Below are 20,358 nucleotides of genomic sequence, written 5' to 3' on the forward strand. Positions count from 1 at the left end.
AAAGGAATGTTATGGGGTAAGCAGCAGGTGAGACAAAGGTGACTTACAAGGTAAAGACTTGGATAATAGACAGAGAAGATGAAAGTAAAACATGGCCCCTGCAATGTCTTTTATCTTTTCAGGATGAAGGGGATTTGCCAGATTAGCATGAAAAGAAGCCTGTGCTTTGTGTAGCAGCAGATGTGTTAGAACTTCAGAAAGGTTATTGCAACACAGTTCTACAGTGTAGACATGCTTTAAATATTTGTGTGTATCTGCTAATTCCTAAGACTTGTTTCTCTTTAGGTATCTAATTTTTTTATCCATACAGGCAAAGTAAATTTTTGCTGATTAGGAAATTGCAACAATGAAAGGGTTTTTTTTACATTCCTAGATGCATGGTTAACCCTTTTTATCAGTTTATCTGATCTGTGAATACATCCAGTTCTGTACTGTCAGCTTGATGATAGAAACTTTCCCCCCCAAAATTATTACCTTAGTGGCAGGTAGTGGAAAACATTCATCTTCCTGGGACAGCCCACACAAGGGAAGTACTCGTTGTTAAGGTAGGAGGACTTTGTGAGACTCAGGAATTCCAGGCAGCCATGACCAATTCAGAGTGATCTGAAAATAAAATTTTAGTTTTGAGTATCATTATTATAATTCTTTTTATTATTTAAAGAAAAATAACCCCAAACCCACAGGTCTGGAAGGTATCAGGTAACATTTACTTCCTTCAAACTGAGAACTATGCTTTGACATAAGAGCTGCATCTATCTGACTATGAGTGAGGCCTTGCAGTCAGTATTCCTCCTTAAATTTCCCGGTCTGATGAAACACTTGCTGGAATCCCAGCTTAAATCCTACAGCTTGACAATTGCAGAGAGAGCTCTCTAAGCTGTGCCATTCATCTGCCAAGGCAGCCTTACTGCTCAGACCTGTGACTGCATGAAACACAAACCCCCTTCTCAATGTGCCAGCCAGCTCTGTATCTTCCTGTTCCATTACATTCAAGTTTCTTATTCTCTTCCTCCCTTGCCTTCTTTCAGACCTTGACTGCTGCAGGTTCTCTTCAAAGTCACTTCTGTGCTCTCTCTTTGACAGAGTCTCATGACAGGAGAGGCTTTTTCCCACTTTATGACAGTTCAATAATACAAACTGTGAAGCCAGAAGAGCTTGTCTGTGTTCTCTGAAATATTCACTGGCACCCAATATGTTCAATATTTAAAATCTCATATCACAGTTAAAACGTTCAAAACAGTCTGTGGTACAGACTGAAAATGTGTAATAACCATCGTGTTTAAAATACTTTTTATGAGATACTATAAAATTGCCTTTTCCTCTTGAAGTGAATAATTCATTGGACAATAAAAGTCAAAAGCAATTCTTTATTTTCAGAAGCAATTTACTATTTAGTACATGAAATAAAAGCAACAGGGTTAGAATCGCTGTTAATTTTCAGAAAACCATATACCTGAATGTTCAATTCCTTTGAACAGCATTAATATAACTACTGAAGAAAACAAAGGAGGGTTTGGTGCCTGTTTTCAGTGGGTGCATGAGCTGCACACTGCAGCTTGTCTTGTCTGCACAGTGAGCTGTAAGAAACAAGCAGGACATTTACTTGCCTCACTTCATTTTCAGTTTTCCACTCATAATGAAGCAAATATATATGAGTTCCAGGTATTCATGCAGGAGAAATAGTCCCAATGTCTTACACCTACATTGTGCTTGTAGAAAACAAGAATAAGTTGTTAATAATGTAAATATTATCATTATCTTTATCTTTCATGCTTTTCAAGAAAAATACTGGCTTCACCAACTTCTGCAAAATGCCCAGCACAAATTATTCTTGGTTATCTCCCACAGACTACTGTAATACTGTTAATATATTGAATAATTGGCACTGTTTTCATTTAAACAGTGTCTATTAGATATCATTCAACGGTAAAAAGTTAGGTAAATGTTATGCAGTGCAGAGAGGCAGAATGAGATCTTGCCAGGCAGATGAATCTTGTCTATCCTTGTGAGATACTTCACTGGATTTTCACCTTTTCTGGAAGCAAATTCATTGTAATCAAAGCACCTTACCTGTAACACTGAGAGAATAAGAGCTGCATCCTTTGGTCACTGGGATGCACAATGAGCTATGGAAGAGTTCTCAGAGTCCCTGGGCCACTCTGCTTTCTGAACCAAAGACTACCATGAGAAAATGTGTGAGGTTTGTTGTTTGTTTGCTTTAAAGTAATTTACATGATGTTGAGATATTTAAACTCTATTTAATGAATGCAGAGACATAAACTGGGAGAGGGAGCAAAATGCTGCTAAGAGAAAAGCCTGCTGCAGGAAATGCACATTATAACATCTGTTTTGGCTAAGAAGTGAGACCTGGACAGGCAGTCATCCTGAGCAGTCTCCCTCACAGCCCTGAGGAAAGTGTGATTTTGTTTGTAAACGTGCTCAGAAATCTCTCCATATGGACTGAGGAGTAATTCTCACAAAACCATATGTAGCTATTATACTCCTCAGGCAAGGGCTGGTAGAGAAGCAGACGAAACCAGATCCTCATCTGCTGCTCTCCCACAGGAAGGACTCCACCGTGAACAGGTTCACCCTGAAACCAAGCACATAACTCCATATTGTGCCACCAGGGAAAAGGGACTGAGAAATAATGGCTATTGACCACTACCTCTATAGCTGAGAGTGCATCCAGAGCCCACAAATTCACCTACCAAATGGCATTCAATCTTCCAGGCAAAATCAGTGACCCAGACAGAAATCAACAGAGCGCTGGGCATGCACCAGCCCGAGGTACAACAGTTCTGGCTGCAATAAATTTTGCACTTAAGGAGAAACTGAATCTGCTGCTCCTCAGCAATGATTCAGACCTGATGTTGGAGCCTGATCCCACAATTCTCAGCTGGGATTTCTGCCCAGGCACCCTTCCCACCAGACAGGAATTCATCTCTAAGAGCTACCCTTTGAAAATGCTCTCCTGGTTATCTGCTGTTTACTTGGTTTGTAATACTGCTCCTCCATAGAGTCTGTAACTAGAAATGCAGCAATTCTGATGTAGGCAATGCTTTTAAAAATATATTGCTCTGTTTATTCCCAGAAGCAATGAAAATTGCATTACACAAAGTCAATTTACCTGAACAAGCTCAAAGAACAGGACTTTGCAGGTGGATTACAATCCTCTCTGTTTCAGAATTCAAAGGGACAGAATGATGTTTCATAGACTAGAAACCCATGCAAATTATTTTCTCCATTGTTGATTCTTGGCTAAGAAATCCTGAAAGGAGGGCTCTGACTCACGGTGTTTAATTGGCTTTTGGGTCTGTGCATCTACAAGCAACAAAAAGATGCAGGAAGAGGGAACTTGAAAGGGGAAAAGGAAAACACATTCCGAAATGTTTTTGAAGCTACTCAAGTGAAAATCCATCATATGGATCACATACCAGCAGATCAGTTTTATCCAGGCAGAGCACATGGTGTTGGATATTCATTAATGATTTTGTGACAAATCAGATGGATTTTCACCTGCAGGTATAAATACATCACTGAAAATTTCATTTCTCAAAAAAAAAAAAAAAAAAAGCATAGAGCACATGAGGATCTTAAATTTAAGTTGGATTTATTTTTTCAGCAAGCCTTTGTGCATCTAATTTTCAATGTGATCCTATTTGAAATGCCATCCTAAGAAGGCAGCACCTTTAGAAGATGTCACTGCCAGCTCCCTTTTTATGCTCCCTTTTTATGCTAATCTTACATTCTCCAAACACATTCTATGTATTGAATCCCTCAGGAAGGCCTCACTGCTTTTAAACTGAGCCTATGGTGAGCAGGCAGCAAACTGGTCATATTATAGCAGGCTAAGCTTGGGATAGTTTTAACACAGAAAGGAATGGGATGTGAGAGTCCCTTGTCATTGTGCTACCAGCAGGAAACATCTACATTCTTGTCAGTTCATTACTCATAATTTTTAGCAAGTGACACTGATGCTGCCTCACAAAGAGAGCAAAAGTCTGTCTTGGCAGTGTTGGGAGTGATTTCATGGGGAATCAGCTCTTGGGGTGCAGCAGGAGGCTCTGGAACCTGTGCTCTTCCAGCACTCCTAAGCATATCTGAGCAGCAAGTGTTTGCAGACTGAAGTAGGACACACATATTTAAATTGCTCTGAATTATACATAAAGTCAAAGTCCACTTGAATGCACCAAATGAAATAAGTTATTTAAATCTAATACTGTCCCTTTTTGTGTGGCCAGGAAGGGAATAAGAGAAGGGAATCACACCAGTGAGTACCTGCTGTGTTGCGTACAAGAGTATTCGATATCCAAGACAGAATTTTAGCACAGGGTTTTGACTTGTTTGGGTCTGAGGATAGGAAGAAGCTGGAGCAGATGCTCAGTTCCATTAGCAGCACAGTCTCTGTAAGTTACTCACCCAAAGGCAGCTGGCTGGTTTCCCCATTTCAGGGGGAAATTCATCTTGGTGTCATGCAAACAAGCACTTTTCTGAGCTGATTGTTTGAAGGTATTGCCCTCAGCTTTGTTATTGGTTAAGCCTCCCAGTTGTAATATTTTAATTTTTTTTCAAGAGAAAATATTTATGCATTTTTCACTTGTTGCATAAACCTCACTTACATTGCCTTAACATGACCTAAAACACATCTCTGACCAATACTTGCTGTACTAATTCAGAGGGTGGAATCTACCTCTTCAAATTTTCCATCAGCAAGACAAATCCAGGAAAAGATGTATCACGTGAGATGATACACTACTATTCTAGCTTTCATTTGCTGAGGAGTGGAAATTACCATCTACAGCTTTGGAATACTCTTGGTAATAAAAGTTGCATGGCAGAGACAGACACATCTCCACAGTCACAAAAGCACAAGTCATGATCAAAATTCAATAATCCACCTGACTGTGACATTTCCAGGAAACATTATTTGCACCATCCTTATTTGCTGTGCACATGAAGGTATTAAAAGGATAGAGCAGCTTTTGCATAATGGTTTTTGGAAGTTTAATCTGTGAAAGATAAATTGTCAGTTAAAAAAAATTGCTCAAGAAAGAGAAAGGTTAAGCTTAATTTTACAACTCTTATTCAAGTGGCAAATCCTTCTGCCTTGGAATAATTTATTGACATGTGAGCAAAGATATGGAGTGTTAGAGACCTGAACTCCCAGCTTTCCACTTAAATACTCATATAGAAACAAATTTTTACTTGTTCAATCAGCTTGTAACCTGCTTCTATATTAGACATACTTATATCCAGCACTGTTGAGCATGCCAGAATCTGTATTTGAAGAGTTATGCAGGTATTTAATTCACTTTAGAATCTCACAAGTAAAGTTGCATAGGCTGTTATTATAGTGGGAAAAGAACAGGAGAAGAGAGCTCACATCCCAAATTGTTTAAATTATAGGTTCCTTCAAAGTTGCTGCACTGTAGCTATAGTGGTGTAAGGAACGTAGGAGAGACAGAACTTGGAGATGGAGGTAACATCTCTTAGACAATATAATGCAATTCTAAAAGTCAGACCAGTCCTCCCTCAAGTCTGAAATAAGTTCAGTAACGCCATTTAACTGCTGTGCAGCAGGAACTTCCTGTCTTGCCAATTTTCCTTACATTGGATAAAAATAAAGTTTAAAAATGTAAAGTCAGTTAGTTCTTTATAAACTTGTGCTTATTTCTATTCTATTTTTCCTGATTTATATGAATATTTTTCTACTTTAAGTAAGTTTGGTTATCTAATTTATGTTTTAGTGAAACTTCAGGCTACATTCAAAGCCTCTTTATTTTTTTTTTATTTTTATGTGGCCCAGAATCCTTCCTGACCTGGAATAGTGGCACAGAGAGAATCAAGGGCTATAAGGGTCACAATTTGGTCTGAAAGAAAATGAAAAAACATGAATCAGTCCCTCAGCAGTTTTAAAAGATTCGAAACTGTAACTTTAAAGGTGATTTTAGTGATGTTTAAGGCCATATCAAGAATGTCTACTTTTCTGGGTAATGGGTGGAAATATTTTTTGAATGGTAAGTATGTGAGATGCATGGGCCTTTTTTTGCCTTTATCAAAATTAGACGCTAATTTAAAAAAAGCTGAAAGAACAGAAACAGAATTTAAATACAGTGTTAATAAGTACAAGCTGAAGCTGTTGTGGGACACTTTCAGGAACTGGTAAGCTCACAACAGTACAATCAAAAGTGGAGAATATTGGCAGAATTCCCATTGCTATCAAGTCCAATGATTATCAATGCACTCAGAGTGAGAATTAGGGCTTGGCTCAAGTACAAAATCCAGCGTCTGTCCCTAGGTGGCTTCACCTGCTGCCCCTGCCACGTGGTGCCTCACAAACCCCACCTCAAACAGAGAGGACCTTTTGTCATTCTCATTTGTATGGTTTTGTTTTGCAGTTGCAGACATGATTTGCAAAGGGAATATAAATCTAGAAGGGATTTAAGGATTTCAGGCAGAATTCCACAAGGCCTTTGGTAGCACGATGCAAGGGCAAATTCAGAGTGAGAAGATCGGTTTGATTTTAAATTCTTAACTGGTCTTATCCAAAAGATAGACAGTGGTTGCTGAGCTGCACTGCCAGGATGAGATAAAGCCACTCAGGTTATTGGCACAGAGAGGGCAGGAGAGCAATTTTCCAGCTTATGCCATTAATCAATAGGAGACTCCCACTTCCTCTGGAGGGGCAGGGGAACAGTGCTTAAAGACAATGATTCATAAAGCAGCTTGAAAACATTATAATGCTACAAAAAAAGGCATTTGAGAATGGAACTAAATGAAGAGGAGAGATAGAGATTATTTATACCGTGGGCTCAGGAGTACAAGGATAGTAAGGAAGTTGTCAAGGCCTACTGCATGTGCCAAAAATGGAGGCCAAATCATAGAGACAATCCACACTGCTGACACTGCAAAACCAATGCCTAGCACAGAGATTAGGTTATGATTAATGGGCATATGGAATGGTTTGACCTAAACTCTTACCCCAATTCCTTTGAAACAGTCCCAGGAAAAGAAACATTGCAGAAGATCATGCACACCACATCTGTGCCACTGGACATATCAGGCACAGTAATTTCTGTCAGCAGCCACTGTTGGAGAAGCAGTTCACAGTGGAATATGGGTTTAGGCATGGGGCCTCTGGTTTGTTATCTCCTTTCCCAAGAGCCTGCTAGACAAGGGTGTCAAAATAATAAAGTGCCTGTAAGGGTGGGGTGGAATGAGACACCAGTCTGTACCTGGCTCTGCAAAATGAAGAGATGGCACCAGTGAAGCATGGCTGACACAAGTGCTGACACCACATTTAGCTGGGAACTGAAAACAAAATTACTGGCACTGAGTAGGAGTGGATATGAGAGTCATGGAGGACTTGCAAATATAGAGAGATGGGGATCAGGCTGAACAAAAATATTGCTTAGAGTCCTAGAAGATGCCATCTCCAGCAGAAAATTACACTGAACACATCTGTGATGAGAATGTCTCACTGGAACATGCAATTTTGTCTCAAAAGACCTTTGCTTCAGGTCCCGTAGGCTGCCAGCCCCAAAGGACATGCACTGGGGTAACAGAAGTGCCCAATGAAAGGCAGAGATAGTGACTCCCCAAAGTGAGGAAAGAGCACCCAAGCAGGATGGATTACTGCCCAGTTAAACAGAGTTACACAATACTAATGTCAGAAAGGAGACTATCAAGTACAAAACCCAGGCGAAGCCACCAAGAGTATTTATTTTGCACTGCTTCTCATTTTGTTTATCCAACTAGATATGAGTGTGGAATATTTGCTGTCATATGTTTTTGAGAAGATTTATGAATAAAAGTAAATTTTAATTGGGAATTCCAAGGCAGTGGGAGCTTGGTTGCTGAATACAACAGACAGGTTGGAAGCATTTTGTATCTTTGCTGTCACACAACATCTCTATCCTTGCTCCCCTTTTTGTGCCTGTTTTCTCTGCAGGAACTCGACTTCCTCAAAAGCAAAACCTCTGTTTGGTTCTGGGAAAATTTCCTGTAGGGCCCACAAACAAACAGCTGGACAGTTTCCAGGAGGGAGGAAGCAAAGCTGGTGGAAAGCACCATGGAAGGCAGCGAGTCTATCCCTACAGCCCTCAGCACAGGAGGGTGGTTTGCAGCAGCCTCAGCTCCCAGAGACAGAGGGGCTCCTTCAAAAGGCAGGAAGGACAAGGCCACACTGAGTTTGTGTTCCTCGTCCTCCCAGCTGGGTGGTACTGGCCTCTCATTTTGGTTTTAATTGTTACTTTGCTGAAAAACCCTGTATTTTTTGGTTGCTAACAGCGTCCTCAGGACGAGAATAGCAGAAACCGAATATTAGAAACCGTATTTCCCAAGTTTTATTTTGTAATCACACAGTGCTATGCAGACCTGGTTCTCCTTTCCCACTTGAGGCCCTTGTTGCCATTTCACCCTGTGGCTGTGAGGAAGCTTCTTGCTTTTAAACAGTCTGAACAGCTCACACACATCTGTTGGACAAAAGGGCATAAAACTGAAGTGTGTTTGACAAGAAAGTCTGAGTGGGACAAAACATTTTCTTTATCACTAATTGATTTTTGTAGCTTTGTTAGAAAGTTCTTGTCCCTGTTAATTACACCAAAAAAAGTATGTTTTATTGCTAGAAAATCTCTTTCATCATAGAAAACTGTCAAGCTTGGGAGGAGAAAAAGGAATATCACATTAGTGGGAAAAGGAGAATGATTTTGTTAGACTTGACGTACTTTTAAAGAATTTGAATTTGAATCTGATTTTCTGCAGTGCTGTACAATCTGGTAAGTGCGTGCTCAATTTATCTGTTTCTGCATGTGTGCTGAATAATCCATGGCCATGTATATAAAAATAACATGGCATAAAAATAACTGAGTAAACTTCTTACTGACATTTGGATAAAATCATTTAACCTGAAAGTGATGTGATCACTTATCATAGCAAGTGGCTAGTTTTTCTAGACTCCACTGAAAATCTGATCAGTGAATAAATAGAAATGTAACTATAAATACAATATAGTTGTTTACTGATGTTTCTCTGTTGAAATTCTGTATTCTGGAGACTTTCTTAGCTATGACAATTTGACCTTTATTTTATAGGCAAAGAGGGTGAGTTTTTGATATCTCTAGGCTCAGTTTAACTGAATCCTAAAAAAAATTTAGACACATCTTCATGACCTGCAGAACTTGTGGTGTTTCATAAAGAAATCACAAGAATTTAAAGCCAAATAAATAGGCTTAATTTATATTCTTCCCTCTAAACAGATCACAGCAGAAAAGTGATACAGTGTGGAATTCTCTATATATAATTGTAAATAGGATATTTTTTACATTTTTGTGGTTTTAATGATTAGAGAAAATGGGTTAGATGAGAATTGTCAGCCTTGAAAAAGTAGGCACACTGAGATTTAGCTGTACTGCTGTCCCACATGACCTGCACTGTACTATTCAGTCTTCCAAGATAAAAGTGCTGGAAACCCAGTGCACTTAAAGGATTTCTGATATGACTTGTAAGCAGCCTGTTATCTCTGTGCTTTATAGTCCAGACAGCATGAAAAGCAGAGAAGAGAAATTCTGGATTAAAACTATTTTGTAAGTAGTAGCATACACTAAAATCACTTGCAACAGTTGGCGGTGTAGAACTTGTGTGGTACTTGTAGTAGCAAAAGTAGCTATCACTTTGGAAAATTAGAGACAAGCACCTAAAATCAAAGTTAGGAACCCTTTTAAGGCTGGATTTATAATGTCTGAAATGATGTGGGACAGATCCATCCTTTCACACACTGTAGAATTCCCTGGCGCCAGCAAACCAACTCTGTGAGGGTCACTGCACACCAATCCTAGCAAGGAGACATGGACAGGTAAAGAGAAGTAGCAAAGTCAGGGATAGTGTCAGAAATGTCATATTCAGGATCATTTAAGAAATAACTTCACAAAACCCCTGCCAAATCTTTCAGAAATTATGGGTTGGATCCACAAGAAGCCTGATCACCACAACTCCTCTCTTGACCATAGGCATAGAGGACTTAAAGGCTCTTTCACTCAGTTGAATTACAACTCACACAAATACTAAAGGCAAAGTTTTCAAGCAGATTTTGCTGTTTACAAGGGTCCATCTATAATAACATAATTGCCATGTTGCTAGGATTCCATTCTCTCTTCCATGCAACTGTCAGTCAAGTGATTGCTTTATGTAAAAGATTATAATCATTATAATCAAATATAATTTAAAACTTATGCTAGGTGGGATGATGTTGCATCAGAACCACTCTCAAAGCTACAATTTAATCTTCTGTCAGTTTTTTTTCTTATGAATTCTGGTGCTCATTGGGTTTTTCATTTATTCATGAATGTTTATCCAAACTTCAGATGCACTTGTGCATAAATATAATTAAAACATGTTTATTTTATATTGAAGAATATGAAGGTAATTAGTAATGTAATGAGTTGAAGGTCAGAGCAATCACGGGAATTTTTACTTAGTTTGTACTCAGAACTGTAAATATCTGTGCACATGTACAATTTCCTTGCAGCTTTGGCATGCTGGCTTAAAAAAAAAAAAAAGCCATTATTCCCTATTTTCAATTTGCACCCTCCCTTCAGGTGTTTATGAATACTGACACAATCCCCATTTTGTGCAATCAATAGCTGGAACTACACAAATACATTTTTTTTAATGTTAAGGAGCATGGGACATTTGAAGTCATGCCTAATACTCCTTTCTGGATATTAATGGAATGATTGGATAGGGACACATGGTCTGAGGGGCACTGACAGAATTATTCCTCTTCAGTTTTAGTCCAGTTCATGCCCCTTTGACAATTACCTGGACTCTGACTGTACCAGGCTGTGAGCAGCCTGATTTAGCCAGCTATGCTCTGACTATGTGACCTCCAGGGAGCTAACCTGACTTCTTCTGGTATTTTATGGTGCTATTCTATCACACCTGATATCATCAAGAAACCCCTTGTGCTAGAAGGAAAGTTGCTAATCATTAGAATGCAGCTCTGGTACTGTGAATTTCTCAGTGCCCATATGGCATCCCACATTAGCACCAGCAAAAGGACAGATGTTTTTGTTATCACAGCTGGAAGCTGAGTTGCTCAATGAACAACAAAAAGCAAATCATTAGACAACAATCCTTAATGTATGATACAAATCAAGCAGGAGATAAGTAAAAATTGTTTGGAATCTCAATACCATGTGATGTTTTTATGCAGGCTAGGAGAGTAAATGCTACAGAAACCCTTGAAGGTGGGCAAGCAGTGCAGGAATCAGAGGCCCTGCTACCTGAGGTTTTGGCCCTGTGCAGCCTTAAAGAGAGGCATGTTGCTCTTAGGCAGGATCTGCCAAGGGGACAAGAAAACAGATTTGCTCTTGAGAGTTAACTGGGTTCTGGTAAACAATGCATTCCATCTGCCAGCAGGAATATTGTGTTCTGTGATACCACAAAAAGGTGTAAAAAGTAAAGTGTGCTCTTAAAAATTGCACAAAGCTGAAGCTTGAAAGGTGTGAGTCCCTCCATCTGTGAGTGATGGTGGAGCCATTGGGCTCTGTGGCACCGACTCCAGAGCCAGAGGGCATGGACAGAGCTCTGGAGTGACCTGTGCATTGTGCAGAGCTCTGAATTCCCACACCAGGAATCCTGCTGCTCCTGTTTTCATGCACACACTTTACCGAGTGCTCTAAGTTTGGTCCGGGGCTCCACTTGGGAGCTGCTGTCAGGATTTTTGTTTGCTGGTAGTGAAATCCACATTCCTGCTTCTCTTCCACAGCCACTGATGGTCTGAACCTCGAGCATGGCACAAGCCTTTCATTCCTGACAGGACCCCCTCATGCCCAGGGAACAAACTGCTGGAGGACCTCATGCCCACCCTGAAACTGGGGTGCTGCAGGTGATACTGCAGGAAACAGCTCCCACCTTTCCTACTTTGGAAACTGCACATATGGCTGATTCTAGTGAACACTACTGTTGTGGTGCCCTGAGTAATTTATTAATAGCTATGTGATATTCAGTAGTTAGGTAGGAAAAATTAATGTTGAATGGAAAGGTCTGAGGTTTGGTGCTTTCTTATAAATAAAGTGATTTGTGCCAGACATGGCCTCTTTGAAAAATCTGTAACCCCCATGATTAAGAAAGACTGACTTCAGAAACTGGAAACTTGACCACAGAGAGATTTGAGTAAGATTTCGAAAACCAAGTGATGCAGCATTTATGCTCCACTTCTTTCTGAGTATCTCAATGTCCTTTGCAAATGGAACTTACCTACACTGGAACATTAATTTCTGAAAGGCATCACGGGAGTGACAAAGTAAGGAGCTAAACTTGGATCTCCTACAATTCCATCAGTTCTCTACCAGCCCAATGTTAGCTAGTGAATGAGAACCAAAGATGAAAGGAAGTAGCACTTATGGATAGAACTGCAATGGGGAGAAATGTAAGAATTCAGTAAATCACAGATATAGAAAACTAGATCACATTTGAAAAAAATATTTTCTGTTTTATCATCCAAAAGTTCTAGTAGTGATCAAAATAAAGAAATTAAAGTGTACACTGCTCCTTGCTTTAGATGAACTCTTTCATTGATTGCAGGGCTCTAGAAATGAAGAATTGCTTTGTTCACTGTAACATTTTCAATGAATCATATTTAAGGTTACACCCTTAAATATTATATTTGCAAGCCAGATAGCAGGGAAACATAATGACCTCTGTTTTAAGGCTGGAGTTTTCAATGGAGTATCCTCATACAGCAGTAATTTGATATTTTGCAGTTTAAAAATGTAATTGAAAGCAATTTTATTGGATGTGTACTCATTACAGAGCCACCCAGCCTGCATTTGATAAAGCTGTTTAACAGGGACTGAAAATTAATGATCAGTTAGAAGAGAAAAAACTACTGATGAGAAAGGGAAAATGAAAAGCTCAGAAAAATTTTAATCACTGTAAATTTTGAGGTAATGACATTGCTCTTCAAGTACTGTGATTTTTTCTCTGCCAGCATTCAGAAGCCTCTGTTTTACATTAAATGCTTCATGCAGTCTTGCAAGGTTTCTAAGATATAAACTGGCAATTCACTGAAGCCACAGAAGCAGCAACACTGCCTCATTTTCCCTGTGTGACACCAGATTTTTCCTTTTCCTTACCTGTTTGCCTTCACTGCCACTTTATTTGATATTGCAGCTTCCATGTGAGCTCTGAGCAGCTTTGGGAAGTACCTACAAACAACAAGGACAAGTGTATCTGGCTTTCTGCTTTGCCAGTCTTTGCAGCTCTTACTTCTAATTTTTCTATGTGCTGTTCAGATTTCCTGATTCAGCAAAGGACCTGGCACTAGTTTTATGCCTCAAATTCAAATGAATGAAAGGGAAGTTGGGTGATCAGGAATTATGGATTATGTGCATTTGAAATTGGAAAAATTGGCCTGATGTCATAAGAACCAGCCAGGTTTGACAACTGGTGATGAGCTGTGATCCGTTCATGTAACTCAAATGGAATGGAATGATGTTGATAACTCAAAATAGAAAACTTTTAAACTGCGTTTTTTGACTAACAAAAAACTGATATAGATAAGAATCCACAAAAGTGATTAAGCAAAAAAGCGATTAGGAGACTCATCCTGCTTAATTTTTTTTCCTAAACTGTTTGTAGGCTGAGAGGTTTTTTTCCATGCTAAAGCAAGTGATAGGAATTTTGAATACTTGTGCTGCTAATCTCGAAATGATAAATGTCCCTCAGTTTTGTTAATTTGTTTCAGCAGCTCCCATGAGACCATTCTGATTACTACAAGCATGTTTTTATACTGATTGATTCAGAGACAATAGACAGAAAAAGTATAAAACCATATAGCTTATAACAGAAAAGCAACTTTGACTATTGTAATTAAGGACAACCCTTCTCTCACTTAGCAATAAACTACATTTAGATTTTGTCAGTAATTGGCAAAAGAACAAGTAAACAAAATCTACATATTTTTCACTTAAGTTTCATGTCTCATCTGTTCTAGAATACCTCTAGCTGTATTTTTTGATGTGGTGATAATGAACAGCTTGAGGGTGCTGGGAAGCAGAAGGAAAAAAGCCCAAACCATTTATCAGAGAAAATCTTCTGCTTATTTGAGCAACAGAAATGTAGCTATGCCTCATCTTAATTTCAAGTTCAGTTTTGTTCCCAAAATATATAGCTTCCTCTCAGGCATTTCTTATTTTTTCCTTATTCCCTGAAATAATTGCAGTTACCTACTGCCATTTTAGTCCCCTGTGCACTAAATATTTCTGCTTTCTACTCCTTTTTCATTTAGTCTATGGATATTTTTCCATCACCTCTTTCATCAGTGTCGTGCTCAGGCTGGAACTCTAAGTAGGTCTTCAGAAGTGCCTTATCAGTAAACTGAAAATCCCTTCCTATTTCAATAATGGACACAAGTGTCAAATATTAATTTTCCTAATACATTTTTTTCGGATGTTTCAAACAATGAAAAATACAATGCAATTAATCTAATTAATTCAGTTTTTAAAGCAGAAAAAAATGTAATAAATAATTCATGCTGAATTCCTTTAAAAATGTCCTTTTTTGTTTTTTTTTTTTTTTTTTTTCGGTTCATGTCAGGGAGCAGAGATAAAACAATAAAGCAATGAGATAATCTACAGAAAACAGAGCACTGGAGGAGGCAGCAGCACAAGTGTCATACAATGATCCTGAATGCTTTCTATTACCTTTCAGAATACATGGATTAATTTAGACCAGCAATTAAGACAATAGATCAGAACTCCCTATTTAGATAGTGGCTGTAAGATTATTATGGAGAGTTTCTACTGGCTCATTTAACTGTTTGCTGAGAGCTGACATTTGCCAAACCAGCCAGATTCTAGGATTCACTTACATGCCAGGGCTCCTGGAGATCCCAGTGCAGATCCAAATGGTATTGAAATCTGTATCCCATTGTGTCACATGTCACAATTTTCTGTAAAGCAAATAATGAAGGATTCACAGGAAGTTTCAGCATAAGGGAAGAGATAAACAGCAGTATGTATCTTGAAATCCTCTGTTTGGGAAATAAGAATTCGTGTCATAATTCTACAAAGCAATAGCTAATGTCTTCTCCAATTTCTGATTCATCTCCTTTGATTTTAGCATTAAATATTTTTGCTAATAAAGGAATACATTTGAATATAAAAAAGCATGGGAAAACAAGGGAAAGGTAAAGCAGGAGAGGGTAAAGAAGCCTTTAGTACTTGCAGAAAAAGGTAAAAAGAAGAGAAAATATAACAGAAGTAGATGTAAACTTTGAAAGAAACCTGGGTTTTACAATGTATTTTACTAATTCTCTCAGCCTTAGCTTTCTAGCAAATACCATGGACCTGAGCTATCAGATGAGAAGAAACAGTCTGAGCAGCCTTCTGCTGCTCCTCACACGGCTTTGGCACAACAGGTCAGGATTGGGAGGACACGGCCACTGGAACAACGTCTGGAGAAACTGCAATGAGAAATGGGGGTCGTTAGAGAAGATTTAGGGGATTTCTGCTGTTATTTAAGAATCTTAAGAATTACTTTGTTATTAGAAACTGATGCATTATTCTTATTTTGTTTCCACAGTGTAAAGTGATTTGCTTCAATAAAGCATTTCAATCTGCAGCACTGATTTATGAAATCCAGCTTGGCTATCCTGACTTTCTTCCCAAATATACATGAGAAAAATACTTATACAGAAACACATTAATTTTCAAAGTGTACTCACTCTGATTTTCCCCTCTGAAATATTTCAAAAAATACCCTCTCCTTTTTCCAAAAGGTAGCAGTGAATGCAGAAAGATGTGGATAATATTTTGCAAGATTTTATCTGAATTCAGAGACTACTGTGGAATATTTAGGAGAAATCATTAATAAGAAGGTTTATTCCATTCTGGAGTATTTTCTGTTTAGAAAAAATGATTCTCAGGTGATGAGGTGGCAGCTGCCCTGTAGCATCATTACTTTTAGTGGGTTTTATGGACAGATGATCTTGCAGCTTCTACTTTCTCTCCCTATTCAGTGTTTTCTCCCTCACCTGCTGCAAGGAAGAGAGAATGGAGTGATAAATGGCATAAATAAATAATAAATAAATGGCATAAATATACCCAGAGTTAAACCAGGGTACTCCCTGAAGGCTGTGGAAAAGTTCCACTTTTTCCACAGGGAAAAAGTCTAAGTACATGATACTATGTCCTCTGCCCTGTGCAGGTCCATGATGCTCAATAAATAAAGGGAATTTCCTCAGTCAGGCACATAAAAATAGTGTGTTGCACCTATGCAAGGAGCAAATGATTTTTTGAAAAATGGGGCTCTTACACTGTATTATGTGTAACATTTCTCCCCATCGCCATTCATCCATCCAGATAAAATGGTGCCTCTTTCCTCTTCAAATGTCAAATATGCAATATATGTTTGGAAAAGGAAAGGATACCTTAGGGTACATGCTAATGTACTTCCTTCAATTACCTTTTATGATTATGACCTTTATTCCAACAATAATTTAATGTTTTAATTAAATTTGCAACCATTTTCATTGCTGCAAGATGTCCTTCATCTCTCTTCACTGTAATTTAATGAAGTGGTTTTCAATCACAATCAGCAATATCTAACAATAAATTTTAATACCATTTTTCAGGAATCTTAAGAGGATCTTTCATGTTTTAACACAAACTTCATACCAGTGCTATGGCAAGGAATAATTCTAAACCTCTACTGTAAGCAAAGAATACACATTTTCAGTTTTGGCAACCAGATGTGGAATATTAAATCTTAATTCTAAAAAGAGAATAAGAAGACCCTTTAAGTAAGAATGAGAAAAGTTTTAAAAATCAAAAATTAAACAGTTCCAAATATAATAGCACCTTGGTGAAGAATATCCATTAGTAATTACAGTGTCTCTTAATTTACGACATATTCCTTACTAAACATCAAAATCTGGATGCAGGTTACTGAGTTCAGTCTTCATAGATCTTTAACATCTGAAATTTTCAAGAATCCATTTGCTCAGAAAATATCCATTGATATTTGAAATAGTAATCATGTTTGAACACCTTTTGACAATATTGTGATCTGCCTGGCCACAGACATTCATGAAAGAAATTACTTACACAATGCAAAAGAGTTCTGGAAACAGATTACAGCAGAATATTACTTGTACACCTACAAAAAATTTTGAAAATAGCATTTCTTCCTTTGAAAACATCAGTCTAACATTTATTCTTTGCAGCAATTTCTGCCCAAATTCAGTCTTCTTGTTTCTGTACAGATTATTTCTTTTCAATCAGGGTTATGTTGCCTACAAAAATAGCAACAAGGATGTTCAGGAAAGGGGACAAGAACACCAGAAAAAAAAAAGTTCAGAATATTTAATCTGGAAGAAGAAAATAAAGTGCTGCTATGCATTTTTTTGTACAAAAGCATCTCTGCATGCATTTGCACAGAAGGGGGAAGCACAGCAGCAGAAACAGGAAAACAGTTACTAATAGTAAATCATCACCTTAGAAAAAAAAGAGAAACAGTATTTTTTTCTTTTGTGCACACACATTTAAATTTTCCTGGAAGTCCATTCTAGACTTTCACCTCTTTTTTGGGTATTTTAATGAGAATCAGGGAAATCTCAACTAGTTTCTAACTAGGAAAAATGTATCACCTTGGAAATAAAAGGTAGCTGAAAAGCAAAATCAGAACACCTAGATCTGAGGAAATTGAGACAGTGTCTGATAGGACAGACTATATGGATTCTTAAATTAGAGTCACAATGCCAGGGCTGAAGCCAGAGCTCACAGCAGCTGGTTTCAGTTAATGTCCATTTATTGGGCACAAGGAGAGATCTGTCTGGTCTGGGGCTGTAAATGTGTTGAGGCTTGATGGTGGTCAAAACCACCTGAAAGTGGTTAAAGTAAAGAACTGTAGCAGTTTGCAGTGCTAGGATGAAAGATGAAGGTTTTCTGAAGCAAGGCAGGGAACAGAAGTGCCAAATGGAAACGAGAAGTTTCCACGGGAGGGAAGGTGTAAAGCAGGAAAGCAATGGTTACATGTGGTGACAGGAGAAAATCTGGGCTGCAGTGAAAATGAGCAGAACACAGTCAGAATCCCTGTTCTGATAAAGTCTGAGGAGATGCCAAGAAATATAACCTGGATTTTGAGAAAACAGAATGAGCTGTGTAATGCTGTGAGCCCTCTACAATGTCAAGTAATTTCTTTTCCCTGCATTCCTCTCAGCCTTATGTAGAATGAAGGTACCTTCTGCCATGGGTCTCTCACATCCCTCTTTCTTGGAAGGGGGTGAGTAAATTTTATCAGTTGCATCGACGTAGCCTGAGCTGGCACAGCAGTGACATGGCATGTGAACCCCAGGTGTGATCTGATACAAAGTGCCCTAGCTGGGTAACGAGAAGGAGGGCTGGAAATTACTGAGTTCAGTTCTACCCTCTGCAGACCAAAAGCAATCAGGAATATACTCGAGCAGTCATTACTTGTTGAATGTTCTCCATTCATTGTGTGGTCACTGCTTTTAGTGCAATTATTGTTATTTCCAGCAATAACCTGGTAATGGATGAAGAGGATTCATTGCTGTTGTGCTTTAACAGTTTCAACTTGGCTCAGAATTCTTTCCTGTCTCTTAGCAGACAGGGAATGTTTGGCTTTCAAATGGGTTTGAGATGCATCCATATTTGTTAGCAAATGAACTTAACTTCTACTGCTTCTTGATTTTAAAACGTATATAGCTCTCAGCCTGAGACTCCTTTGGTTAAGAACATTAGTGATTTATCAAGTATCTACAACTTGGGCTGCCCATCTTGCCCAGTTTCATGAGATACAAGGGCTGCTTTTGACAGAACAGCATGATATTTTTCTGAACAAACTCAAACAGTTTGCCTGGCCGCGTGCATATTTTGATTTTTTTTTGTGTGTGTCAGCAATGGAAAATATTTTTGTCTTAATGGTAAGCTTTATTTTTTATTTCTGCTGCCTCTAGTTATGAAATTCTCCAGAGAACTATTTACATGAGACAAACTTTATTCTCAGAAAATGTATCAGAAATGCCAAAGTAAGGAGAATGTATAATCTAGTGTATGAAAAAGATAAAATACCGTATCTAGTTTGTGTCATATTCTGACAATCAAACTATTGTGTTTGAAGTATCCATCTCCGTCTGTCACTGTAGGATGGGTCACTGGCTTCTGCATTAAAAGCCCAGTTTAGCAAAATCATCACTATTTCTCAAAAAAAAAAAAAAAATCATAAGCCAGACTTCTCCTAGAATGCTGGTTGCTAAAAACTAGCCTTGGTGGTTTTATTTTCCTGTTGATGTGTGATTAAGGTGAGTAAAAATGCCTCCTAATGTTTAAATTAGGGCCTTATTTCTACACGTCAGTTTTTCCATATCTGAAACTGTCACATTAATGGGGTTGGAATGGTTTAGATTATTCCATTGCCTGGCTGCTAAAATGATCAGAATATCTGCCTTTGGGAGCTCAGCAATGGCTACAAGTTGTGAGCACATCTGGGCAGATCTCTCACAGCTGAGATGCAATCTCTTACTTTCTCTTAAACTCCTACCATAAATACAAAGGTTCCTGACTGAAATTAAGCCAAAAGTAGAAACACTGTAACACCCCAAACTCTTTCAAGTATGAAGGTGTCAATAAGTTGTCAATTCTGAATTATAAAATGAAGGAAAGCACTTCATCAAATCAAGAAGTACCTCCAGAATCCAAAAAAGGTTGAAAAGTAAATGCATATTATTACTAAATTCTGAACCATAAAGTGACCCTGGAAAAATGAGCTTTACAAAATGCATGAGATCCACTTTAGCAGTATGCAGATGGTACAGAGGTGCATCCCCAAGAAGAAAGCAATCTGCTTAACTTGCAATTCTAAAATGTACATGGTGGTTTTATCATGTACTGGAGAATAATCTGCAGGTAAAAAAGGGTTTTTGGAACTGCATTAATAATAAAAAATTATAAACCCACAGTATCTCTGTCCCTCCAGGAATGTTCACTTGAAATGAAAATGTCAGGAGTGTCAGGAGCTGACTGTAGGATAGTGGCACCTCAGATTGGTGTTTCCACCCCGGCTCACCTCCTCCTGCCTGTTCCACTGAATTTAGGAAAAGCTCAGGTATGATGGAGCTCAAGGTTTCATTAAGGAGCAGCTGGGAGTCAGTTCCTGTGTTAGGGTGGTCTGTGCACACAGAATGGCTGTGTATGCCCTTGTGGCAGGGCTCCCTGCAGAAAAATGACTGTGAGGGGATAAGTGACTTGCAGACCATTTTCAGAGTGGGATAACACCATTTTCAAACCATGTCCTAGTAAGAGACAGATATATTAGAATATTAGAAGGAAGGCA

The 20,358-nt window shown here is 38.5% G+C and overlaps 1 long non-coding RNA gene across 1 annotated transcript in view; it reads right to left on the minus strand.

The window, feature by feature from the left end:
- Positions 1-14,758: 14,758 nt before the first annotated feature.
- Positions 14,759-20,358, minus strand: part of LOC140684012 (uncharacterized) — a 37,248-nt gene continuing 31,648 nt past the window's right edge. The window contains exon 4 of the long non-coding RNA XR_012055814.1: positions 14,759-15,469. This is a non-coding gene — a long non-coding RNA (uncharacterized lncRNA). The remainder of the gene's footprint in view (positions 15,470-20,358) is intronic.

Source organism: Taeniopygia guttata, chromosome 4, assembly GCF_048771995.1.
Source record: "Taeniopygia guttata chromosome 4, bTaeGut7.mat, whole genome shotgun sequence".
Lineage (NCBI taxonomy): Eukaryota > Metazoa > Chordata > Aves > Passeriformes > Estrildidae > Taeniopygia > Taeniopygia guttata.